Source organism: Delphinapterus leucas, chromosome 9 (genome assembly GCF_059928025.1).
Source record: "Delphinapterus leucas isolate spDelLeu-1000000601 "Yukka" chromosome 9, BTC_Dleu_Yukka2, whole genome shotgun sequence".
Taxonomy (NCBI): domain Eukaryota; kingdom Metazoa; phylum Chordata; class Mammalia; order Artiodactyla; family Monodontidae; genus Delphinapterus; species Delphinapterus leucas.
This window is the reverse complement of record NC_143137.1, coordinates 43541660-43569480: the sequence shown is the minus strand read 5'-3', so window position 1 is coordinate 43569480 and position 27821 is coordinate 43541660. Positions and strand designations below refer to the sequence as shown.

The 27821-nt window shown below is 37.5% G+C and overlaps 1 protein-coding gene across 4 annotated transcripts in view; it reads left to right on the top strand.

Moving 5' to 3' along the window:
• Positions 1–27821, top strand: part of BBS9 (Bardet-Biedl syndrome 9) — a 453658-nt gene that overhangs the window by 335375 nt on the left and 90462 nt on the right. The window lies entirely within an intron of this gene.

The window sequence follows — 27821 nt, the reverse complement described above, 5'->3', positions numbered from 1 at the left end:
GAGCTTATTAAATTTTGAAAGAAAAGAAATAGATGAGGAGTAGATGAGAATCTTGGATGAAGCCCTAGACCTTGATCATGGAGGATTTAATTTATTTTTTGATATTTAGAGTAGATAATAGCAAAGCAAAATTCATAAAGAGGATCATTTTCCAGGAAAAATGTAGCACTGATTTCTTATGTAATACTTGAGAAAATATCTCTCAGAGAAGATTCTGGATCTAATTCTAGCAAGTGGGCCAAATGTAATAAGTAAGCTTGAAGCTAGGTGACCTCTCAGGTCTAATAAGATGAGGGCATGATGTTAAACAACATGTGGGCTGGCGAGTACTTATGAACAGACTGTCCCTAGCAGGTGTGGCATTAGTTAGCTGCTTAAGAAGTTCTTTAGCAAAGAGAGAATTGCAGGATACACTGACCATCAGAGTTTATAGTTGAAGTTAAGGGCATAGTTAGTTGTGTGAGGTATTTGGGCCAAATGGCCTCTTTTTATCCTGTGGCTCTTTGCGTCCTAACATACAGTACCATTAGCTCCATCCTTTTAATCACCCTTGTTTTTCTCTTCTGGTGAACGTATAAACTTTATTTTTTGTGGAACTCACCGCATGATAAACATTGTCAACAGTGTCAGTGATCATAACCACATAACAAATTGCCTTTCCACTTGGGCCAACTTGTAATGAAATGATTCATTCCAGATCTCTTCTTCATGGTGACTTGATTGGGTATTGATCTAATTCCCGGTTCCACAGGGTTTGGACTCTATCTAACCCCAGGCTCTAGTTTGGCCGTGTGGACCTGGATGGCCCTGCTGAGCTCCAGCTCTGGGATGGACCCTTTTTTGTACTTGGGAAGACTTTCTCCTTCATGAAATTGAGACCATCTTGTCAGTCTTGAAAGAGGATGTCTTCCCCCACCAGGTTTATATTGAGGAATTAATGAAGACAAATCACCAAGTATAGTGACCTTTTAGGAAGAACAGTGCTTTGAAATAAAAAAATACTGCCTGCACGCTAATGTGTTTTAAGTAACTACATTCAAATTAATTTATGATACAAGCTTCACAGTCTTCTGTACGCAACATTTAAAAATAATAGTTTTCCAAAAGCAGCTTCTAAAATCTTTGTGTTTGTGTGGTTAATTGCAGTTTCCATAATATTTTCTCACTCATGACTTTGATTCTGACTAGAGTGTCTGCTCCTCCTATGTGTTTCCATGACACTGTAAACTTCTGTTCTGTGATTCCTTGTCTTATAATTCTCTATGTATATTTATCATTTTCCCCACCAGATGGAAGCTCCTTGAAGGCAGGGGATCATGTCTTACTTGCTTTTGTGTCTCTAGAACCTAACACAATGCCAGGTGCATTATATATTATGTAAATATGTGCTGGGCTACAATACATCCTGTGGAAAATGGAGGTTCCTTACACTTTGAAGATTTTAAATATCCATTTGGGTTTGGTGCATCACAAATTCGAACTGATTAAAATCCAAGTTGTGGTCTCTTTAGTTGCTGCTGACTTTTGGAGAAAAGATTGCAAGCAGCAGGCGCTGGTGCCGTGTGCTGCCTGTGGTAAGCCTTTGATTATACCTCTGCAAACGTGGCCTCTGCTGGTTTAAATTGCTCCAGTTGCGATGGGAAAAGGAAATAGTCACTCTTCACTGTCGTTGTTGGGGGAAATTTAATTTGCTTCAAACCAGAATTGTTTTACTTTAGAATTTATATGCATTAGGGACCCAAACATACGTACACTAAAATATAGACTTAAGGTAATTAAAAACTCCTGTGGTTATTTGGGTTCAGCCTTTTTTTTTTTTTTTCGCTTCTTATCAAGTCTTTTTGCCTCTCAATTTTAATTTTTTTCTTATTACTCATGTAATACATCCTCACTGTGGAAAAAAATTTTAACATACAGAAATCAGGTTGTTTTCTCTCTCTTACTTCCCCTATCTTTGGAGTATTATTCTTTCCCTAGCCTTGGTTGCAAGGTGGCTACTGTAGTTCTAGCTATCACATCCAGACAATATAATATCCAGAGGAAAAAAGAGGACATCCCTGTCTCCTCCTTAGAAATAAAGGATGTTTTCCCTAATGAGCCACCATTATGTCTAGCAATATTCTTCTCCCATCCTAATGATCTTATGCCTTCCTGAGCAGTCCATTCCTAAACCAATAACTGGCAAGAACAGTAAAATTACCATGACTGGCTTTCAGGGGTTGGCAAACATTTTTGTAAAGGGCTTTGCCGCTCATCTGGTCTCTGTCACAACTATTCTACTCTGCTATTGTAACAGTAATAGACAAAAAGTAAATAAATGGGTGTGGGTGCCTTTCAATAAAACTTTATTTACAAAAATAGGTGGCAGGCCTATGGGCCATAGATGGACAGCTCCTGGAGCCTTAGACCGGTGACTCCAAAACATTAGCATGTATCAGAATCAACTGGGAGCTTGTTAAAATATAAGGTCCCACACTCAGAGTTTCTGATTTAGCAGATTTGGGTTAGAGTCAGAGAATTTGCATTTCTAACAAGTTCCCAGTTGATACAGTGTTCAAGATCGAGTTGATGCTGGTTCAATAATAGACCAGGGTTTCTAGATACTTCTTTGTCATGTGTGTGGGAACTGTCCTGTACGTTGTAGGATGTTTAGCAGCATCTCTGGCCTCTATTCACTAGATGCCAGTAGCCTCCTTGCTCCTCCTTTAGTTCAATGACCAGAAGTGCCTGAAACATTGCCAAATGTTGCCTAGGGGACAGAATCTCTGCTTCTCCCTCCCCCTTAGACTTACACTATTCAGATCTATCCCCTGGACCTGGGAATAGGTTCATCTTTCCTTGTAGCGTTTTGGGGAGCAGTGTCACTATTCTGCGAGGAAAAAAGGGAGAGGAATGATTCTGTTGGATAGGCAACCAACAGTGTCTACTGCTGATCACATCAGAGCTCCTGAGAAAAAAGACCTCACTGACCAAAAGAGTCCAGAAAATGGAACAAGAATACCAATTTTCTAAGATTTTTCTTGAGCATAATATTGACTGCAAAATTGAAGGAATTTTACAGAGAGTTTGGCAATAAATACAGAGGGGTGGACAAATAATATGTAAAACATTCTGTTAAGTAAAGCCTTAGTTAAAGGTGACATCTATATTTTGTTCTTATAGGATTTTTTTCATGCAAAGTCTGTAAAAGAGTTAATGTCATATTTATAAAATTTTGTTGGCTTTTTCAAAAGATCATTAACAGACAATTTATTTTCTATTTTTTATAGTTAAAATGTGAAACACCTGTTTTTGGTAAATTTATGGGACTTTTGCTTAGGAAGTATTTATTCTTGGATAGTATTTGGGCTAGAACTTTGACTATTTATGTAGGTAATAAAGCGTGGTGGAAACCTGTGTGGTTACTGAGCCATTCCTCACCCTTTTCCAGTTCAGATTTGTGTCATAGAGGGTTGTGGGCCACATCTCTCAGGATCCATGTAAGCTGGGGGGTACTGGTAGGAGACCTGAAGCCAGCATGAATTTTGATGTCAGTGTTTCCTTCCTTATCTGCTTTGAGCAGCATCTCATTAGTGGCTGCATTTCCTCCAGGGCTCCAGCTCTCTCTGAACAAACCTGACATTGGTGATCCTGGATCCCTGGTCTCTGATATCTCTGTTTCTTTTCATTATCCTTCCAGCCTGTGAGGTAGATGGTAGTAGCTTCCTACTGCTGCTAGTCTCCAGGTTACCTCACCACCCAATCCCTGCCTGGCTTCTAGCTCCTCCATACCTATTAAACCCTATATCAAAGTCCTTGAACTGTAAATACTCGAAGTGGTTTCTGTTTTCTCGATTAAACTCATACTGATGCAAAGCCCAACCACAACTGTCTTGTCATACAGACCTAAAAAATTTACATCTCTGCATGAGATTTTGTACAAATAAAATATCTATTAGAATTGTCAATAATAACCCATATGCTAATGTGTAACCTTGATAGCTGTTAGTTTCAGATTCTTATAAAAACAGAAAAAGGGAGTTAACAAGTTCACTACAGTGGGGACCCTTTATAGCTTAGAGACAAAGAAAACTAGTTCTGAAGTTGAACTGCCCAGGTTCAAGTGGGCCATACCCCTTCCTAGCATTGTGGCTTTAAGCAAATGATCTAACTTCTCACTACCTCAGTTTTCTTGACCATGAATTGGTGATAATAATGGTACATATTACGTCTCAAAGAGATTGTTGGGAGGATTGAGTAATACACCAAAAACACTGAGAAGTGCTTGGCATATAATAAGCACCCAATAAATATTAGCCATCATCATCACTATTGTTGTTAACTTACCCTAGCCATAACTGATTGAGTCAGCCTGTCTCTATGGAGAAAAATTTTAGGCCCTAAAAATAAGTTTCTACATGGAATAAGGATGAAAGTATGTATCAGAGAGAAAAGTGCATTCGAAAGTATGCTCCCTGAAATACCTCCTTTTTCCTCCTAATTTGCTTACTGTAAGTCTGACTACTTTAAAGCATATATAAATTAATATATATGCCCACACCTTAATATCTCATAATAGAGATTATTACTTAAAAAAAGCTTTTGTGAATGTCAAGACTTCAATTTTTTAAAATAATTTTTATTGGAGTATAGTTGATTTACAATGTTGTGTTAGTTTCAGGTGTACAGCAAAGTGAATCAGTTATACATATACATATATCTACTCTTTTTTAGATTCTTCTCCCATATAGGTCATTACAGAGTATTGAGTAGAGTAGCCTGTGCTATATAATAGGTCCTTATTAGTTATCTATTTTATATATAGTAGTGTGTATATATCAATCCCAGTCTCCCAGTTTATCCCTCCCCCCCTTATCCCTTGGTAACCATAAGTTTGTTTTTTATATCTGTGCCTCTATTTCTGTTTTGTAAATAAGTTCATTTATACCGTTTTTTTTAGATTCCACATATAAGCGATATCATATATTTGTCTTTGTGTGACTTACTTTGCTCAGTATGATAATCTCTAGGCCCAAAATAGAGATTATTACTTTAAAAAAGCTTTTGTGAATGTCAGGACTTCAATTTTAAGAAGAGTAAGATAAGATTCTCCTGATTACATTGGTTTAATTGACCCATGGCAGTTCTGTTATTCATGCAATGTCCTAAAGCTCTGTGAATAAGCAAGTATACATTAGGTTGTTCACCATAGATATATTATTGACCATGGGCATTTTAATCATTGAATGTAAGCAGTGGGCTTCTAGAAGAGCCTTAGCTAATTCATTAAAGTTTGTGTGGTCACCACAAGTTGTGCAAACACAAGAGCTAATAGGTCAGAAATAGAAAGAATATCCATTGAAACTTACAGAATGTGTTGTGTTTTGTTTTTGTTTGTTTTCTGGAAGAAGAGAGAAGTCTTCTGAGTGATGTGAAAAAAAAGCCAGGAAATATTAATCATGACTTGTTAATTATTAAAATGCTCATTTAAAAAGAAAGTTCTTCTAACTCAATGGTTTGACTTTTCTATGGATTGCACTACTATTCATTTATTCATTAGCCCTAAATTTCTCATAAGAGATCTAAGAAGTTGGAAACATATGGTGTGAGATGTGGAAATTTGTTTTATTTGTCTCTTATTTTCTGCTAAGTTCCTAAAAATATTTGGGTTGCTTGTTAGATTTGTCAAGTATCTTGCCCCAAAGTAAAACTGAAGTGATAACAAAGAGAGAAAAGCATCACTTCCTTCATTTATTCAAGATTGCACATATTATTTATGCATTTTAACATTAATTGCTATTGTATAAATTTAAAGAAATTATTATTTGGATTCATTTTGTAAGTAAAGATCATCCCATAAGAGCTGGAGCTGCATACTGATGCGATGTGACATAAAGTGTGATGTAAGACTCAACTTGCCTTAAAATATCCTATTATTCCAGCTTCAGATGCTTACAGTTTTTATCGCTAATTTGTTTTATTTCAACACTTGTGTGGAAGATCCTTATAACATGTTTACCCAGGGAATGTGGCATAGAAAAATCCCTGTGAACACATTTGCCCACATTAGTTCAAGCAGACTGGCTAGTTGTCCTTAACTAGTTAGTTAGCTGTGCCATCTGTCAACAGTTGAAGATTGGTAACACTGATACATCAGGGTGAATTGGGTCGGTGAGACCTGGTAGGGGAGTGGTAGAAGAGAGAATCTCAAAGAGAGCTTTGTGAGTGTGAGTTCATTTTAAGTGAAGGAAATCATATGTCCCTTGCTTCAAGCAGCAGGTAGGTTTACTTGACTCAGCTAGAAATTCCAGATCTGTGAAATAATAATGGATGTGGGCCATTAAATATGATGGAGGTGATGAAAGTAGAATATTAAAATTATGATACCTGTGAACCTTTTTTGAGGTCAGAGACTCCAATGGGACTCTGAAAGCTTTGGGCTCTTTCCTCCAGAAAAATACATAAAAACATCTAAAATGTTACTTACAATTTCAGGATATTTACAGACCCCTGAAACCCATTCTTGGGCCCAAGTTACAAACCTTTAGTCTAAATGAAAAGTTAGGATTTTTAGGAAAATGTCAGTTTTTATAATTTTATTCATTTGGAAAGCAGCTGGGAGCCACTGTAGTTTTCTGATTGTGGGATTGGCATGGTCATGGTAATTCTTACACTTCTTATAGAATATCTATAGAATTCTATTATATAGAATGTAAAAGCTGATGCAAGGTGCAATAGAGTTAGAACTACGTATTTAACTGAAAAAGAGTAAGAATTTCAAATGTTTATCAAGGGAAACACAAAAAAGTACGTTCAATGTAATTTTGCTTCAGAATAAAAGGTGTTCTTATGGGAAGCTTTGATTTTAGTCAAAACAATCAGGAAGATTTGTTAGCAATTTATTTGTAATTTTTTTTGAATTTGAGAGATGATTCCAGGTTTGTTGTTTGTTTTCTTTTTCTTTTCATTCTACATAAATCAGAACATGATTCATTAGAGCCACATATTTTGCTTTTATAACTGTTTGTAAACCTTCATTTAGACAATCTTAACAAGTCTGTAAAACAGTGAAAGTAGATTGTTCTTCCAAATAGGCAAGAGAAGCAAAGTTGATATTAGTGGTTTTTGGACCTGTTTAAATATGGTATTCTTGTTTTCCCAAACATAATTTATTCTTGACTGATAATATTACTTTACTGTCCATTTACTAATAACTGACATTCCTGAAATCAACGTTATTAAGCAAAGCAATCAGGCTGGGTTCAGAGTATGGCTATACAATGTAGCAAGCAGTTATGTCTTTTTTGAAGGATTTCAGACCATTGGGTGCCAAGCTTGTTGACTTTTAGTACTACATGGCTCAGCTCAGGAGGAGTCACAGCATTGTTTTCCTGTGGTAATGCTCAGAGAGGAAAGTCTCAGTAGAGAGTTACCTAAATTCTGAACTCTAGAAACAACTTAGAAATAGGAGGAATAGCTGTAAATTATAAAAATTCTTCTAAATTCTTATTAGGAGCATGCAATTACTAGTCACAGCCAAATTCTTATCTCGCAGTATTAGCAGCAGCAATAACAATATACTATTACTTACTAATTTTGTACAGGGCTCTGTACTAATTTCTAAGAACACAAAAGAAGGATAAAGCAAGTTCCTTAGTTGTAAGAAATTGACTGTTTAAATGGAGAAAGACCTTTGTACCCCCAAAGGTAAATTACAGTATAAGAGAGCATAGACTAAGTTTCAAAATGAATAGCATAGGTAATAAATGAGTGGCAGAGGAAATCTGATCTGGGAGGAGACATTATGGGCTAGGACGTCTTGTCCAAGCTTCTCAGAGGAGATTTTTCTGATGGGTGCCGCAAAGTTCTCTGTCATGTATCTTGACCTAATGTTTATCACATTTTGTGTTATCAATTTGTTAGTTGTCTTTCTTGGCCATTAGTGGGTAGATTGCTTAGGGGCAGGGCTGATGGGTGCATTGTTCACCTCTGTATCTTTAGCACTGGGGCATAGTAGACGCATAGTAAATATATGTTGAATGAATGTATAAATGAAGGTGATACTTGTGTTTAATTTTGAGGGAAGGGCACACATTTGAGAGGACATAAGAAGGACTTATAGTCAGACAGAGGGTAGAAGCTAATGTATGGTCGTGGAAATCCTTGAGGAGTCTAGGAGATGATAACTGGACCAAATTACTTGTGATGAAGAGGCTGATACAGGAGAGTAACAAAGTTGACATTAGGTAAGATAAACACTGGCAAGGTTGGGAAGACTAAATATTGTTATTAAATTACTCCATAGCATGGGCAAGATCTCCAACTTCGACATGTATTTCTTTCTTTATAAAATGAGGATACAAACAGATCAGTTAGGAAATACAAATATAGAAAGTGATATTTTAGAATTAAATTATATAGTATGGTATTTATTGTATAATGTTGATTTAATTAAGCAAACATCTAAACTATGATCCCATTCATGTGAACTTGTGTATATATCTATACATGTGTAGCTAGTCTTAGAAAGAATTGTCTGAAAAGATGTTTCCCAAAATATTAATAATGGCTCTCTCTAGGTAGTGTAATCTGAGTGAACTTTTTCCCGCTTTTTCAATTTAGCTGAAGTCTCTTTCAGTAACTTAGAGGTGATTTGAGGAGGATAATGATGGTTGGGGTGGGGAGGAGGAAATAAATATGGGGAGGTGTTTTGAAGGCAGAATTGAAAGGACTTGGGGGGGGTCTTACTTAATAAAGCGGATCAAGGAGGAATTGTGAGTTAAATATGGTGTTGAGGTTTTGAGCCAGTTGGCGTGGTTAATACCAAAATTGGGAGGGATATGCACCCTGTAGGTTGGGACACTTTTCATTGGAAAATTGGCTTATTAATGTTAATATCCTGAACTATTATGTAAATACATGAAGCAGCAGCTGGGGTAGTAGCTAGTAGTGAACTAGATCAGGTAAAGAAGAGACTGGAGTAAGCGGAGGCTGGTAGTAAATTGTGATTTTTCTACCACAGAATTCAGCATTCTTGAAAAAACAAATGTCTTCTCCATTCTCATATTTTCTTGAATAGAATGGACAGGTATGATATATCCTCATTTTAGAGACTGAGGAATTAAGAAGTAGGGAAATGGAGAAACTTCCAGTTATGTTCCAATGCTTACTGAATGGCAGCGGGAGGTCCTTCCTGTTGGTTGCCTACTGTGTTGCCTTGTATAGGAGAAAAAGTCTATCACTGATGCTCCTGTATCCCATTGTGATTGGCCCTCCTTTGGTTGTAACTCTTTCTTCTTTTTTAATCCAGATAAAAGAGGGCTTTGTTTTCAAAAGCCGTGGTGGCCTATTTTTAAAGTTTAACCAATAACATAGATGAGATGCTATGAAGAATGGCTCAAAATAGAAAATACAATTGTATAATTGAGACAAAAGCGATATCCTGGAAATAATATTATGTTTAGTAGTAAGTTTTAGAGCTTCTAATTATACTGGTCTTTTCCCTCCTCTAATTACTAATTTTAGAAAATGTTTCTTTCAATTTAAGAGTTAGCCTTAAATTTGTCTACTGAAACTATGTTGGAAACCACATTATTTCCAGTTCAGTTGAAATTACATGGTATTAAACCTGTATCTTTCCAGGTTCCATAGACTTTGGCAGAAATGTTGGGATTTAAAGCATTAGTGCTTCAGTGGCTTTCAAAGGTTAAGACCCTGTTGTTTGGGCCATACACACTTTACCATTTTTGTTTCTGGGCTGTTCTGGAATGGAAATGGGATTTATTCATTTCCTTTGGATAAAAGTATGTTATTTATCCCTATTTAAGGGTGGATTAGTAAGCCAGATTCTGGATTGAAATCAAGGGAAGAGGTAGTTTTACATTTTAATCTCATAGCTTGAATAAGTCATGAATTCTAAATGAAGAATAAACACCTTTATTTTCTTCTGTGAAATAGCTTAAACATAGACTGAAATGTTTGATAGCCTGTCTTAAAATAATTTGGTCCTTGGCCTTGAGCAGAAAATCCTTACATTTTGTAAAGAGAAGTAGTTATACTCTGTGTTGACCTGGCCCAAGATGGAAAAACTGGGCACTTGGCCTTTGGAGTCACCAAGCTCAAATATTTGATTTGATTCATTATGTCCTTCTATAATTGAATTTTCCAGGACTTTCTATCTTATAACTTTTGCTTTTTTCCCATGGCTGTCTTCATTAGTGTATGAAAATATGGTGTCACTGGCCTATGAAAACCGAGTCACCTCTGTGCCTTCACTGGCATATTTACCTTACCTGGAATCACCTCCAGTCTTCTTTGACAGAAGAAGGTTAGGTTCTCCAACCTTCAGTGAGTCTTTACTAAGAACTCCAGGCTTCATTTATTAAGCTCATCAAGATCATTCCTAGGAAACACTTTGAAGTTTACCACTGAATTCAGTACCCTGTGATATTTCCTTTGGTTTAATAGATGCTAATTTGATCTCAACTTAAACTTTTACTGAGTATCACCTTTAAACTTAAAGACAGGAACCTTCTTTTTGAGGCAAAGTGTCAGGCACATAGTAAATGATCAACATTACTGGCCTTAATAATAGAGGAAAAGTTCTGAAATGACACATTGGGCTGAGACTTAAATATTTGCTAATGTTAATTGAGCTATTGAGACTATTTTAATTGTGCTCAGCCTGGCATAAGCCACTTAAATTAAATTCAGAAAGAAGTTGTTGTTAATTAGTAGAGTCAGCCCAGTAGTACCCAGGAAAATCTAGAGAAAAGTACATTAAATCAAGGGACATTTCTCAACAAGTCTCAAACAATCTGCATGGAAATGTATAAAACATATTCCTTCATTGCTAGACATGGACCACAGATTTGACTTATCTCTAAACAACACAAAGTTGAGATCACAACCATTTAAAAGATTCTTAATGTTTAAAAAAACAGAGGACACTTTTTTCTTGTTTTAGTTTTTTGACTGCTTGTTTATTTTTGTTATTGTTTGGTTTTTCAATAGCAGATTTACCTTCCTAATACCAGGGTCTGAGAGGAGTTTTTCTCCTCAGTCTTTATAAGGTGGACATGGTGTGATATAGAGAATAACAACCTTGACATGAGTGGGAAGATAATGGTCAAATTAGTTGAATACATTCAAATCCAAAATTAAACAGTTGATTAGGTGTGAACCTTAAAAAGACCATTGATTCACTTTACCCAAATTGTTCATTTTTGCCAGTTCTTTGCTGCAGTGGAGATAGCCACTGGAAAAAAGATGAATTCATTCACTGATTGAATCCAGTGCCTGATGATTCATGAATAGTTGGGTGTAATTCTTATGACCACACAATGGTGGGTTGAAGCCTGATTTCCTAACTTTAGAAATTAATCTTTTTTAAGCTCTTTGGGTGGGGGGTATGGCAGGGGAACAACCAAAGTAGTCTCTGTCTTCTCCAAAATTTAGGGACATAATTTAACCTTGCTGTTCAGGACTCTCTGCCAAAGTTGAGTCTGGGGCAGTTTCTTTTTTTCTCAGTCTAAATCATCTAGGCTAAATAATTTTTTAGCTTAAAATTAGGAGCAATCTTGGAATAAAGGTAACTGTCACAGCACCTCAAATTCATAATATTCAAGTGGGCTGTAAATGGTCTCCTCATGGATGTATGTGCTGGGGCAGCCCCAGAGAGAGCCCCTGGGAAAGGAAATGCTGGAGTGAGGGAGCCATGGTCAGAGAATCTCCTATTCAGCTGCATGACAGTGTGCTCCTGAGAAAAACCTGTAAAGAAATGAAATTTGTTTCAATCAAAATCTATTTTTAGTGTACTTAGAGAGTTGCTGAACATAAAAGGGATTCTGTTAAGAATCATTTCTTTAAAGTGAATAAACTCCTCCAATATTGTGTGATTTCATATTTTTACATATTCAGGGATCCTTGCCTAACTCACCAACCAAGTAAACATGACTCATTGTCTTAGCTAGTAATGTCTTTTATTGAGTACAGATTGAGTTTGTGATTTGTTGGGCTGTTTCTTACCTGATGTCTTCATCATGTGAATGTGCCAAGCCAATGACTATATTTTATTTTAGATATTGAAATTCAATACCAGTGTTACAGAAAGTAAAAGATCTTTCTATAAAATTTTTTGATATTGAAAATCCTTTGATCCTCACCTGTGGCTATTGAATGTCCCCTCTACTCCTGTATTATCTGGCAAATCTTTACTCTTAAATAGTTTAAGGACAAATGCCAAGGATTCATTGTAATTCATTGGTATCCCCATTTCTTAAACAGTAATCTGTTCCAGATGCTGTTATTTCCAGATATTATTTATAGATGCTATATATTTCCAGATACTGATTTTATATTCTTTTCTTGTAAATTAGTTTAATAGAGACCTCAGTTTGGAGAATATTAATTAAGAATATTTGGAGCTGTTAAGTTCCTTATTCTTCTAGTATAGTGACAGCTAACATTTATATTGTATCTCACAGTTTACTAAAAGCAATTACATACATTGTTTTAATTGGCCCTTATAATAACTCCGTGAGGCAAGTTAGTATTACTTTGCTACTTTTTACATTAGGAAAATGAGAACCGTCGAGAAAAATAGAATGACTTGCCTGAGCTAAACAGCAAAACTGGGACCCAGACTGTTAAGTCGAAGGCCTGTGTTCTTTCTGTCACATCAAGCAAACTTGAGACAGGTTTTTGCTTCTGGAAGAAGTGGTCTGGGCTATTTCTTTTCCTCTTTTATTCCATGCCCACATTTTGATCTCCTTCATCCCAGTAACTCTGGCAAGAATGGCCAGGTTATATGTCTTGGTCTCTGCCCTTTATGAATTTTGTTGTTCTCAACTGTTAGGAAACACCTTATGCCCAACCTGAGAAAGGGTTAAGGTAGGGGCTCAGGTTCTCCTATAAAGAAAACATCTCAACTTAATGACCCAGTATCACAGCCTAGTGATCACAGGGAAAATAATCATCAATGTCAGAGATGTGATAGACTGTAAACTGTATATGAGATCAGCTATAAAAATTATAAAACTGTGACAGTGAAGAAAATTACTAAATTTCTGGGAAAATAGAAAGTCAAAACAAAGCCAGACTATGATCCTGTTTTATGGAGAGACCAGCTTCAAGATTTCCTCCTTCCTTCAGCCAACTGCACCTGTGCCCCTTATATCAATTTCTTTTTATGCAGCATCTATGTTTCCCCCTTTTGTGCCATCCCATTTTCTTGAGCACTTGGACTAAATTCACTTCCCCTTCCTAGCTTGTTCCTTGTAGGTAAAGAGTGGAATGTTTTAAATCCTCTGTGCCTTAAGAGTAAAAGCTAAGGCATGGAGTTCTGAGTTTAATACACTTTTAAACCCGCCATGTGACCTTGGCATTTTGCATTTTTTCCTAATAAAATGAGGATATAGGTGCTTACTCCACTTGATTTGAAAGCTTGTTGTGAATAGTTAATGAGACAGTGTAACTAAAATCCTTAAAGCAGGATGTGAATGTGCCCTGGTTCTAATACTAACCTTCTATGTGATTTTAGGCAAGTCACTGAACCTCTCTGGGCTTTAGCATTTTTTATATATTTAAAAAATAAGGGGCTTAAACTAGATGATTTTGAAAGTCTTTTTAAATTCAGTTCAGTTGAATTCAGATGAATGTATTGAATATTTACAGTGTCATGAGCTTTAAATAAGGGTGTAGTCCTTGGTCTTGAAGAACATATAATCTAGGGAATGGAGACATGTAAACAAATACTGTTGGGTGATATAGTAAGTGTCTTATGATGTAGCCCTCCAATTTAGATTCTGCTATTGCTAAATTCTTCTCCTCTTGGTCTCATTAATATTAGAGTTTATTTCTCGTCAGAGGAAAGGAATTTATCAGACCTCTAGATAAGTAGTTTCATATTAAGGAATGGAGTTTGCTTGGTTTTTAGCAGAACATTACTACTAATTGATAATATATGTGAGTGGTTAGCATATCTGAGATACCTTATAACATTCAGGATAGACTTCTTTAAATCAAAATAACCAATTGAAATTGCCATAATGACAAACTGTTGAAAAACCTTTGGTCTAGAACATTACAGAAAACCTTGTGGATATTCCTAGTTAAGATTTCTGTTCTTGGGACTTCCCTGGTGGTCCAGCAGTTAAGACCCTGCACTCCCAAGGCAGGGGGCCCAGGTTTGATCCCTAGTCAGGCAACTAGATCCTGCATCCCACATGCCACAACCAAAGATCCCACATGCTGCAACTAAAAAAAAAAAAAAAAAAAAAGGTCCGCAACAAAGATCCCGTGTGCTGCAACTAAAGACCCAGCGCAGCCAAATAAATATTTTTTAAAAACCCAAAAGATTTCTCTTCTTGAAAGACATTAAATTTGATTGGGAGAAGAGTCAACTAGTAGAAGATTGGTCTAGAGATTTGGTCCAAACCCCCCCGCCTTTCTTAAAGTGAATCTGATTCTAACTCTTGTTGCTGAAGTTGCTGCTGAGTTTTTCTTCAGTAAGTGGAAGGAAAACTTGGATATTTAATACCTTATCAAAGTAGTGTTGATAACCAAAACCTTTCTATTGCTCCTATCTCTGTTCAAGCAAAAGTTGTTATAAAACCAGAGAAACAATCTAACTATCCTACATATTGGTAAACTAAGATGTGACCGGTCAGCCTCTCATTCTCAGATTCCTGCCATAATGGATTTCTGACATCCTGGAATTTTTGTGGTGAGCAGTTCCCCAACAATGTGTATAATCTTTCATAAAATTGTTTTTTAATCATCAAATCATATATTTTTAAAGATTGCTAAACTCTACTTTTCTAAGGTGTTCTTAGGAGACTTAAAATGATGGCTGCAGTATAAAACACTGGAGAACTGAAACAAAGAACTATTTCCTGAGGGTTCCCAAGCCAAACTGTAATCTTTCCCATCACTCATGCATGCCCCAAAAGTGCCAAGATGGCATTCTATCCCCAGATTAAAAGTTTCTTCTCTGGGTGATTTGGTGTGATATCTGTTATTTTACCCAAACTCAGCTTGTTATCACATTTTTGGATATTAATTCCAAGAATTTAAACAAAAAGTGTCTGTGTGAATCAGTTACTGGTGTGATGATAATCTTTTTCTCTTGTTATTCTCTGAAAATGGATTCCGATTTCTGGTAAATGGACTCTATTGGAGGATTCTGATTTAACCTCTGACACCTGTTTGGTTTAGCTAAGTAAACTAGAAAGTGAGTTATTTTTGAAACTAGCTTGTAACCCATACCTGTCTCATCAGATACTGTCTTCCATGTACAGTCTATTTCAGCTACTTAGAAGGAAGAAAAAATGTGTTGGACTTAGAGGGACCTTTTTTGTTTTGTTTTAATAAAAAATATGTTGATCAGATGTTTAGCCAGGGAACAACGAATAATAATAATATTAATACTTCTAAGCTCTATTGAGTACTTACTGTGTGCTAGGTGTCGTGACAAACACATTTATGTTGTATCTCATTTGATCTTTACAGCAAATGCCTCTCTTTCACAGAGGAGAAAACTGAAGCTTAAAGAGATTATGGGCCTCTCTTAGGGTCAAACCACAGTGAGGGGTGGGACAGGACGAGAGCCCAGATTCAGGTTTATTCATTTGTGGTGCAGCTGATTTCTACTTTGTCATACCTGTTGTAGTTGTTTTATGTTTGAAAAGTTTGTGATTATTGCAGGGATTACAAACTCAAATGACTACAGGGCCAGGCAGGTAACAGAGATGTAGATGCAATACAGCAAGGAGTGATATTCAGGACTCCTGCATGCTTTTCTGAGCCAAAGTCATTCAAACGTTCAAATGTGGATTTGTTTAAAAGAAGGGCAAAGGAATCTGTGGGTCCTTCATCCCCAGAAAGTCACCCTCCTTGGTGGGGAGGGGTCGTTTATAGATTTGTCTCATATTAACCCAATAATCATTTGTATACCACTTACATAACATAGGTGTGTGTGTGTGTGTGTGTGTGTGTGTGTGTGTGTGTATGTCTATGGGCACAGTGTGGTATGCAGGGAAGTAGTTGGGCTTTAGAGGTTTTAGTCCTGGTTTGAATATAGGAACTGCTGTGTGATTTTGAACAAGTTGTTTAACTTCTCTGAACCGTGTTTCCTTAATCAGTCAAAGATAATAATTACCCAGAGGGGTTGTTGAAAGGTTTAGGAGTAATATACATGGAGTTCTCAGGATTGTGCCTGGCACATAGTGAACACACAGTAAGCAGCAGCTGTTGTTTTTATTAATATATTTGTTTTTATTGCTAGACTGTTCTTTGCAGGCAGCTGTTAAGTCACATATATCCTCATCACTTAGCACAGACTTGACATTGTACATTACCTTTGCCAATTTGGTCATGCATAACTCTTAAATTCTTTTCAGTAAGTAATAATAGCCATCAAAATACTTGAGATGAATAAGAATGAACTATTTCCCCACAACCTTTCTTCCTCATTATAGTGAAAGTAAGTCTCAGTAAAATTTTGCTACATGTGAAGACATTTATTAAATAAACACATAAGCATGCAACCATTCATACTCTAGGCTTGGGGAAGGCTCATCTCTATGTCTTTCAGATACTAGAACATCACCTTCCTGGAAAGGTTCACTTGAGGCAGATAGGACAGTAATCCAAAGCAAGATCCATTTATCCTCATAATGAGCATCAGATAGCTAGAAATTTTCTGCTCCGAAGACAAGACAAAGGATCGCTTAGGGTCAAGACTTGGACCATATCCCTTCAGGGTCTTCCTGGATTCTTATATTCTGTTCAGGCAAAGAAGAGTATGAGTGTAAAAATATTCAGCTAATTTACTTATCTTAAATACCATTAATTTTGTCAATGAATCTATTTCTAGAACCCATAATGCTAATTATCAAACCTCTGCACCAATCAAAACTCATTTCTGACATTCATTTATGGTAATTAGAAAGTCTCCAGTGTTACTAGAGACACCAATAGCTTAAGTGTTTGTGGTAGACCCCTCTGGCTTGTGAACTTTGCTTCTGATTGGAATGGCTGTTTTGAGCACAAATGCAGACTCTAGAGCAGTGATTCCCAACTAGTATGATTTTGCCCCCAAGGAGACATTTGGCAATGTCTGGAGACATTTTGGTTGTTACAACTAGGGGGAGGGTGCTATTGACACCCTCTAGTGTGTAGAGTCCAGGGATGCCACTAAACTTCCAACAGTGCCCATGACAGCTCCCCATATCAAAGAATCATCTGGCCCCAAATGTCATTAATGAGGAGGTTGAGAAACTCTGCTCTAGAGTGTAGCTTAAGCTGATTCACATTCTTTCATCATATGACCTTGTCTATGATGATGTATTTTAAAGTTAAATTACAGACTTTATAACACTCACCACATAATCTTAGCAGCAAAGACTTGAATGAATTTAGTAATTCATTGTAATACTACGTGTGGAAGGCATGAATTTATAACCTAGTTATTTACTATCTATGGTAGACCCAGTAAATAACATAGCCTATAAAAACTTTTAAAAAATGGTAGGTTCTGGTCTTGTTCACCTGGAATGTAGGGATGGACTTCCATTGCCCAAGTAGTGCTCCTGTAAATTGGCATCTTAATGGACACTCTGCTACTGAGTTATTAGGCTTTTTAATTTACTTCAGTACAGCAAACATGCTGTGAGCCAGAGACTATGGGAAGGGTACAGCAAACAATAAAATAGCCTCTGACCTGGAGGAGCTTACAGAACTGTAGAAATCTGGCACAACATGTCTTCAAGAAAGCCACTTGCAATTATAATGTCCCTACAGCCTGTGATTGTAGAGGTGCCCATAGTTTATCTTAGTTTCACTTCATATGAAACCAGGAAGCTCCATTTATTGCCTTTTATATTATTTCCATGTTGTCTGAGCCGTATAGTCCTCTATATGTCTTGCCAAAGTACTACCAGATAGTAGTGGTATAACTATGTATTTTATCTAAAAAAAGCAAAAATGATTAAAATTCACAGGTGTTCAAGAGAAACAGACTCTGAAAAGGCAGATGTTTTAAAGGAAGATTTAAAGAAAGAAAAAACTCAACAGTTTCACTTTTTTGTGAACGTGTCATGCTCACCTCTCAAATTCTGGAACCAAGGAAATGATCAGTAGCATCACTGGCACTGTTGGGGTCTCCAGTCTCTCTTTCTGCCTTTGGGTGGATCATCAGCATGCCTTAATTGATCACACTGAATAATGTGTCAGCATTTGCTAAGGAATGCTCTTAGAACACCTGCCAACTGCCCATCTATTCATCATTTCCCCTCATTGGAGATGGCACTCAAGGCTGTGTGGGTGGCTACATAATTGCTGACATGTCTGCATGTAAGAATGTGGCCTGAAACATTCTAAACTTAGAAACTATTCAGATCAGACCTCGTGGTTGTTGTTTTTGGACAGTGATAACTGTGGCATTCTCCAGGGTTTGTAAAATGAGCTTTGACATTGCCAGCCGTAGGTTCCAGCTTTAATAGCGATCTGTTCAATGAGCAACGGTGGTCCGGAGAGCATTCATTCTTCTGTTTACAACTTGAGTCCATTAATTATTATTTTTCAAATCGGGGTTTCACTTGGCTATAAGTAGATAATTTTATGGAAAGCGGTAAAAATTTGGTCACCTGGTGTTGGGGGGGCAGTGGTCAGAGCAGTAATCAGGTTTGAGACCAGTTGTATTTTTGGCACTATATTAGCCAAGCACTGGAGTTAGTTTCCCTTCATCTGGTTAAGTTACATGTCTATTTGGTGAATAAACTTTGCAGAAATAGCAAAATTTGTCTCTGTGTCACTTATAAATGATTTATTGTCTTTTTCATTTAACATTTTTATGTATCAATGGTATATATTTTAAAAGTCCCAGCCAAAGTCTATATTCCAGCACTGCCTACCTTTTATATTCTTCTGGGCAGAACATTAAAAAAGAAAAAAAAAAGGGTTCTACAGTATATAGTATAAAGAAATTTCTCAGGAGTAAGTTGTTTTTCTAAAACCAGTTTTCTATGAATTCTCAAGGCATTTGGCAAGTGTAGATTGGTGTCAAGGAAAATTATAATCCTAGACCAGAAAAACCATCAGGGCTTCAAAGAGTCACAAAGATCATACCTTGCTGTTGCAAAGCATCAGGTGATTTAGGCAATTAGCAGGTCTCTTTTTATGAAGATAAATAACTTGTGCAACTGAAGTTTTTTACTGAATGGGTACACTTTCTCTGTTGTTTTAATAGCTACCCCAAATGGTAGCATGGTTAAAAATGTATGCTAATCCTGGGTTTGGTTTAGAAGTTTCAGCTAAATGCATGTTATAGGGGTATCTTAGGTTTTTTACTTCATGTGAGGTACAATAGAATGTAATCCAGTCCCCTATCCTATTTATACAAAATGACATAGTAGCAAAGTAGCTAAGAATTAGATTCTTGCTATGCCTCTGAAGTAAAAACCCAAAGTTCTCTTTTATCTAGCTAAAGGTTCAGCACATAGATAATGAAACACTTCTTATATGCTCATCTGGCATTTAAATCATCTCTATGCCCTTTCTTTTTTCATTTTGAACCTTATTTCACTGTTTTTTGGTAAAAGAATAATTCTCTTGGATACAAATTGGATCTTTTCAGCCAAAGTAAAAGTTGAGACCTGGTAAACTTTTTCTTCTTCCTTATTGCAAGGCCTTTGCCATGTTGGAGTACGCAGCAAATGCCATGACAAATAACATGGTTGAGTAGGAAGCATGTCCTATTTCTTGCCTGCTTCCAAGTCTCCCCCAGATTTAAAGTGTCTTTCTAACCAAAGGGCAGCCATGTGAAGAATAAATTAATTTCAGCAGTCATTAGAGCTGTCTGTAGCTTGGCGTTAGACAGCTGTGGCTAAAGGTGAATTGGAGAGATTTTTTTTTAAAGTACATGACAGATATATTGAGGTAGGTCTGTTGTTTCCATGTGACATCACTTGAGTTCCATTCAAATTGGGAGCCTGACAGTACCTGATTGTGTCCAGGATTTAAGAAGTAGTTTAGTATGGCTCCTAGTTGTGCTGGATTTTTAGGCAGACTGACTGTGAGGTTCACCAATTCAACCAGCATTATGGGACACCCACTGTGTACTGAGTACTGGAAAATTGAGGGCATGTTGGGTGTAACTTCATAAACATTTTATTCACATCACAAAATTTTCTAGCATTTTCAGTGAGGTACAAAGGAAAATCAAACAATGTCTCGCTCCCTGATTAACAAGCCTCAGAGAATTTCTAGAGCACAAGTCATATCAGGCAAAGTTGTGTGTCTGTGCGTGTGTGTTTTAATAGAATTGCTAAAGAGGTCAAAAAGGGAATCCAATACATGTAACTTACATAGCTTGTAGTAATATATTGAAACAGGGTCTCATGACATTTTACTTGAAACTGGATTAAACTTGGCTACAGAATGAGCAGTGTCCCATTGAGTGACACACAGAGAGGGCCAGGGAGCACTGCAGAGTTATCAGCTCTCCTGCATCGCCTTAGGAGGCGGTAGTTGGTAGTGTGCCTCAAGTACCAGGAGAAAGGTCTTCCTTTTTCAATGTCATTGTGAGTCTAACAGAAAAAGTAGAATTTACCAGCTGTTACTAAACTGAAATAAGCTTTCAACTACAGGAAATATTAAGAAACAGTAACCAGGAGTGTTGTTTTACAGGTGAGAAAACTGAGTCTGAGAGAGGTAAAGTAACTAGCCAGAGGTTGTACAGCTAGTAAGTAAGCATTACCAGCATTCAGATTTAGATCTAATAGACTCCAAAGTCACGTGATCATTCCATCATCTAGAATGTCATTAAGCCCCAGTTGCAATTTGATATAGCCATTAATATATCAAAATTGTTTCTTAAAGTACCTTTATTTATGTTAATTTATCTACCTTTTATGAATTATGCTTTCATAGTACTTTTAACTTCTCTTATTATTATTAATATATATATATATTTTGCGGTACGTGGGCCTCTCACTGTTGTGGCCTCTCCCGTTGCGGAGCACAGGCTCTGGACGCACAGGCTCAGTGGCCATGGCTCAGGGGCCTAGCCGCTCCGCGGCATGTGAGATCTTCCCAGACCGGGGCACGAACCCGTGTCCCCTGCATCGGCAGGCGGACTCTCAACCACTCCGCCACCAGGGAAGCCCCTCTTATTATTTTTAACAGCTTTATTGAGATATAATTTACATGCATACAATTCGCCCATTTAAAGTGGACAACTTAATGATTTTTAGCATATTCACGGGTTATGCAACCATCACCACAGTCTATTTAGAACATTTTCATCCTCCCTAAAAGAAACTCCACACCCATTAGCAGTCACTTTCCATTTCCTCCTGTCTACCACCCACCCCAGCCCTAAGTAATCACCACATGCTTACTATGTTTATAGATTTGCCCATTCTGGACATTTCATATAAATGGAATAATACAGCATGAATAATACAAGACAGTCACAAAAAAGACTTTTTGTGACTAGCTTCTTTAACTTAGCATAATATTTTTAAGGTTTATCCATGTAGTAGCATGTGTAAGTACTCCATTTCTTTTATGGCTGAAGAATATTCCACGTTTAATTTATCAATTCATCAGTTGAAGAACATTTGAGTTGTTTCTCCTTTCGGGCTATTATAAATAATGCTTCCGTAAACATTTTTGAACAAGGTTTTTAGTGGATATATATTTTCATTTCTCTCGGGCATAAACCTAGAAGTGGAATTTCTGGGTCATATATGTTTAACTTTTTGAGGAACTGCCAGATTGTTTTCCAGAGTGACCATACCATATTTCCACTAGCAAGGTATCGGTGTTCCCATTTCTCCACATCCTTGCCAACACTTGGTATTGTTCATCTTTTTACTTCTCTAATTTAATTTTCATAATCCTATGAATTAGTCAAAGAAAAACATTCTTACTGGTATTGTATAGATAAAAGCTGCAAATCAACAAATATTAAATGAGAAACTCAGTATGTATACAAATAGAGGGGAAGAAATGGATGGATAGATGGGGAAGGAGCATGGATAGTTCAAAATAAATCATACAAAAGTAATTTAAAAGTTTTTGCATCTGACACAGCTATGATGGTTGATAGAGATCATATTTCCCACCCCTACATTTTAAAGGTGATGAAACCATAGAGCCCTGAAAAGGGAAGTACATTGAACACTGACCTAAAGCTGTTTAGTAGGGAAGCCAGGACTAGAATCTCTGTCTTCTTGGCTCCCAGGCCATTGCCTGTTCCAGCACAGCCTATTGCATTCTGTCCTGGGGGATATATAAACTCATCCATATCATAGGAACTCCATTTTCCTAACTCGTTCATCCACGCTGACCTTTTGTTAAAATAAACCTATCTTAATTCGTATGAGGTATTGGAACATCAGCAAAGCTGAAACCTCCCATTGGGAAACTTTTGATAGAATTTGTTCCACATATTGCCTATGATGAAACTGATGTGCAGGCAGAAAATTAATGCAGGCAAGGTTACTTGGTGACGTTTCTTGGGTCAGATGGCTTGGGTGTGAATTCTGGCTCTGTCACTTACTAACTGCGTGACCCTTTCTGTAATTCTGTTTCCTTATGTTTTAAATGGGGGCAGTACTAGTATCTACCTCATAGAATTGTTTTGAGAGTGAAATGAGAGAATCCCTGTAAGGACGTTAGCACAGTGCCTGGCTCCTAGAAAGCCCTAAGACAATGTTAACAATTATTGTTATATACCATCAACTTGCTTAGACCACGGAAAACATTGTACTCTATGATTTATAGAAAATAAATCAATCATTCCTTTTAAAAAAGTAGCTTCACTAAAGGAGCAGGCCTAGGAAATAGCTGTTTTCTAGTCTTCATAATTTTGAGTTATATAGAACATAATTAAATTCCCTTTGTTAAGAGAAAAAAACTTACTATGTTAACTTCCCATCCTTTACAAATTATGAACTAATTTCCTTTATACTGTAACTTTGGGCAGAAACCAACCTGGAAATTTCAACCTATATTAAAAGCCCCAACAATGGAAAAACTTAACTAAAGCACATATACCTGTTATTGCTACAATATATTACTAGTGTTTTTCCTCAGTGTTATTGTTTGATTATCAATATAAAAATCCACCGGATTACTTTATGGAGCCAACTGTATACGTTTGTGTATCAGTGAGAAGAAAGGGCACCCAATAGGGAATCAGGAGACAGCATTAAAACCCCTGTCCTTCCCTGCCCTAGTTCATTACCACAGGCAGTGTGCTCATCATTTGAGCATTAAGCTCATCGGAGCTCTAAGCTTCTGTTTCCTCATCTGGAAGTGGGAGCCAAGGTGATCAACGATTTTTATCTCAGAGGGTATCACGAGGACCAAGTGATAACCTGAGTATAACAGCACTAGCCCAGTGCCTGGCCCACAGTCAGGGCTCAGTAAATGACAGCTAAACAGCAATGTAGTGGGGTTCTGTATGCCATACATGAGATTGGGAGCCAGATTCGATGGTCAGTTTAGGTGAAGAAATTGGACATGTCTGTGTTCACATAGTATGATTCATGTCTACTTTGCTGTTGCTGCTGCTGCTTTCCTGTAACCAATTTTAGAGCCTATCTTGGCAGCTGGAAGTATTTGGGATTAATTTCACACTCACTTTATGAGTTGAGCATTTTCCTGCAAGCAGCTCCCTGGACCTCTGCCTCATTACTTTGGCATCAATTGATATGGCAGTTGGATAGAGATGTCCTTTGGGGTCTCCATTTAATTTGGAATCCTTCAATTTGAAAAAGCAAAACAAAGGCCATCAACACATTGTGCTTGAAATCGTTAGCATTTATTTTTTCCTAAACCTCTCCCTTTCTGTAGTTCTGTTGAACACCAGGGAACACACATCTTGTACAGCCAGTGATGAGCACTGAAAAATCACTGTCCCTCACATGTAAGCCCTAGCAGCTGGTTGGCCTCATTTCTCAGTTCCAGGTGAGCTGCGAGATCCTCTAGGCCCTGGTCAGACAGATCTAAATCTTGATGGGTCTAGTTTTTCCATCCCTTTTTACTATGTTAATTCTGCTAAATTCATTTGGCTCTTGTGGAGAACAAAGTAAACTTGGCTATTACGTGTAAAACTAAATTGAGAACATGGAGATCTGTTTAGTATTTCATGCTGGCCAGTAGGTCAGGAAGATTTTCCTTGGGGGTAATTTACATAAGGAATTGTTTATCCCATTTCTTTCCAATTTCTGTGACCATTTGGGGATAGCAGACTCTTTCCACAATGGCACAGAAATATATCCAGCGAGACTGAAACTTAGAGAAACGATGCTTCTCCAGGATTGATGTATTTTGGGTCTTGCTCAGGAAAGATCCTGTGGCTTGGGCTGCTGTCTCACTGAGAAGTCATTCTTCCACCACAGCTGTGTTTAGCAAGTTGGGTGGGTCCACGAACTGACATGCTGTTACACTTAGTAAGAATTTTCCCTTGATAGTGAGGAACGTGCAAAAAAGCCTCACTTAAGTCCCAGCAAATGCTCTAAATGTTTGCTGTGATCCGATGGCTACTTAGAGCACAGCCTCCATCAGATAACACCCATACTCAGAATACTCTGTGGCTCTCCAGTACCTGCACACTCTTCACCTTGACATTGTGGTTCCTCTACAGCAGTTGCCCAGATGACCTTTTTTGTCTCACCAAATGCTCTTCCCAAACTGGAATATTTGCTCCTTCCTGAACAAGCAGCCTCTGCATTTGTGCTTTAATGCACTTGCTCAGGTTGTTTCCTTCACTTTTAAAGCCCCCTTACCCAATGTCTATTCTTGAGGACAAATTTCAGGTACCTCTTCTCAGTGGCATGCTGGTAGATACTTACCAACTGGCTATTTGTGAGGAGCAGGGTGGGTGGGAAGCCTAACTTTATAACATTTGTTGATTTGCATGTTGTAAATACTTCCACCATGGCTGATTGCAAGCTTCTAGCATGAGGTCACTGGATGTGGAGTTGGGAAGAAATGGGCAGTAGCTCACCATTGCAGAATGTTGCCAACATACAGATGCAACAGGCATAAATAACCTCAAGGGCCTAGATATCAGTAAAATAATTAGGAAGTAATGCGTTTTGAGTATTTATTACTTTTGTTTTCATGTAACTTATTTTTAAGTTTACATAATTTAATTTTTAGCAATGGCCATGTTTAACAACTGGCTCACAAAATTCCTGAAAACTGAATAATCAGTCCTTTCTCCTGAGCTGGTAGGAGCTGGCTGAGCCTGGTCCAGTGGCCACTGCTGCTGCTTCCACCTTTTCCTTCCCAAGGCCCTCCACACTCACTAGTAGTTAGGCCCTTCTCCGAACCTATAAGGTGCTTCAGGTCTCATGCAGACTTCAGAGTGAGAGACTCCAAGTCGAATCCTGCTTTCTCGTTCACTAGGTGATGGTCAAACTGGCTACTTAATTTGCAGTTCCCAGTGCAAAATGAAAATGCAGGGCCCTTGTTAAAAGGTAGAAGAAAGTGCTATTGAAACAGCTACTAAAATATAAAGTTCTTTCCTTTCTTCAGTGGTCTCTCTTTCACACCTTCTGGTGGTGCTTTTATTTCCTATTTAATGTTATCTCAAGTAAGGAAAAATTAAAATTTTAAATTGTTAGCATGAATTCTATGATTAATCTTTATATTGTGCAATGCCAGTTTTAAATGCAAATATAAGAGCACTTAACTCTCTCAGTTAATGAGCATATCTCCTCTGATCATGTGCATGGTCCATTATCCTATAGACTTCACTTACAAAGCACAAATTCAAAAATAAAGTTATTAAGACTTTCAAGACAGAGACAACAGGGCCTTAAACCAAGCATGGAGCACATCTAAGCACAGACACAGTTGGCACACCCTATGTACAGTACTGGGCACATTCCTTACATCTGCTGAGCCTCAGAGGCCTCATCTATAAAACAGAGATCTTGCCAACTAAGTCTCAGCGGAGGCGTGAGGATTGAACGCACTGATACCTGTATGGCACAGAGCAGATTGCTTGGCATACGTTCATGCTCAATTAATTGGAGGGCTTATTATTAACATAATGATCATAATGTTAGTGGTATTCTCCTCCTTAATAGTCTATAGGGTCTTCCCTATATTGTCAGTGTTTGCCTCCTTGACCTATTTTCCTTTCTCCATTATAAAGTCTTTGAAGATGGAGGTTATCTCTGTTGCCATTGAATTCCCTGTAGTGCTTCCTGCAAATTCTTGCACATCCCTGGCACTCAGGAGGTGTTTATCACCTTGATCTTTGTATGATTTGGACTTATTGACAATAAGCATCTGTGTCATAATATGATGGCCCCCACAGTGAGGCTTAATTGATAACATTCACAGGAAGAAGATGAAATTAAACTTAGATTTTTAACAGGAGTCAGTTGTAATCATGGTGAGGGCTGGGGAAGCAGATAATTCCAGGTGTTTTGGTTTAAGGAAAGTGACTTCTCCATCTCCTCGAGGGAACTTCTTGAAGTAATGGGGAAGGGATGAGTTCCAAGCCTCATTTGAGTAAAAGAGGCCCCAGGGATATTAACTCTGGCCCATAGTAATCTGCCCCTTAGCTAGCTTCTTTCACACTTACTTTCTGTGCTGCACAATAAGGACATTATTACAGTAATGCTTCTTTCCACTAATTGGTTGTGTATGTATGTTTCCTGTCCAACAAATTATAAGATCCTCATGGGCTACAGGGTATCACGTACCTTTGAATGCAAATGAAAAGTAGCACAGTAGTAGGCACTCAGTAAGCAGTGTGCTTTGTTAATGCTTACCTTGGTCCCAACGCCCAGGGCTCCCTCTAGAGCTGAATGTGAATTGTAATTGCCTTTCATAACTCCTGCAAGTGGCAAGGAATCCTGGTTTGCCCGGGAGTGTCAGGCAAAGGCCTTCAGGTGCTTTGTCTTTCTCTAACCTACATCTCTTTTCCAGTGTCTCCCAGATACTCTCAGGACTGTCCCCTTATAGCCCTTCTCCTACATGGAATTTGGGAGACCACACAGCTGCAGACTATACTTGTTTGACTGATGATTTTTTAATAGGCCCTTTGGGCCAGTGTCAGTAAGCCGTGAAATATCACCAAATGGGTCATCTGCACTAGACTTCTGAAACTCATATGAGCTCTAGTCCCTCAAGCTGGTGGGGACTTGTAGAAAGGAGCTTACATTGCCCCGGCTTTTGCTACTCCAGTTCTGGGGGCTGTCATGTGCCTTGAGCCTCTGGGCTAATCAGTTCATTACTTTTAATGAGCACAAAATTCACCAAGACATTAAAATAAAATAAAACACCAATGGGCTGTCTTCAGTGTTCTATCCAATTGTTACTTTAGTTCTTTTTTCCACAGGATTATTCAAGAGGATGAAAAAAAAAAAAAAAAAAAGCCAATTCTACTCACTCCTGCCAGTTTTATCCTAAGTAGATTTGGCATTGTAAAGCTAATGGACCCTGAATATTTTTTTCTTTCAGGTCCCTGTGGGCTGGTGCCTGACATTTGTGTTAAAAATGACATTGCTTGATTGGTCAAATGTTTGAACATTATCTACCTTTTAAATATAGTAAAGAAATATTGGATATTCCAATACCATGTAATAAGTAATAGAGGAAGACAGTTATTTTCTGAAAAGGATATTATGAAGTTATTATTTGAAATTCCAAGGTAAATGCAGTTACTTTGATAAAAATTTTTTAAATTGATCAAGAATTTTTTAAATTGATCAATCTTTGTGACTAGTAATAATGACCATAATAACTGTATTAGAGGTTACTTATATTATCATATATTGTAGAAGGTGAATTGATGGTGAAGCAGACAC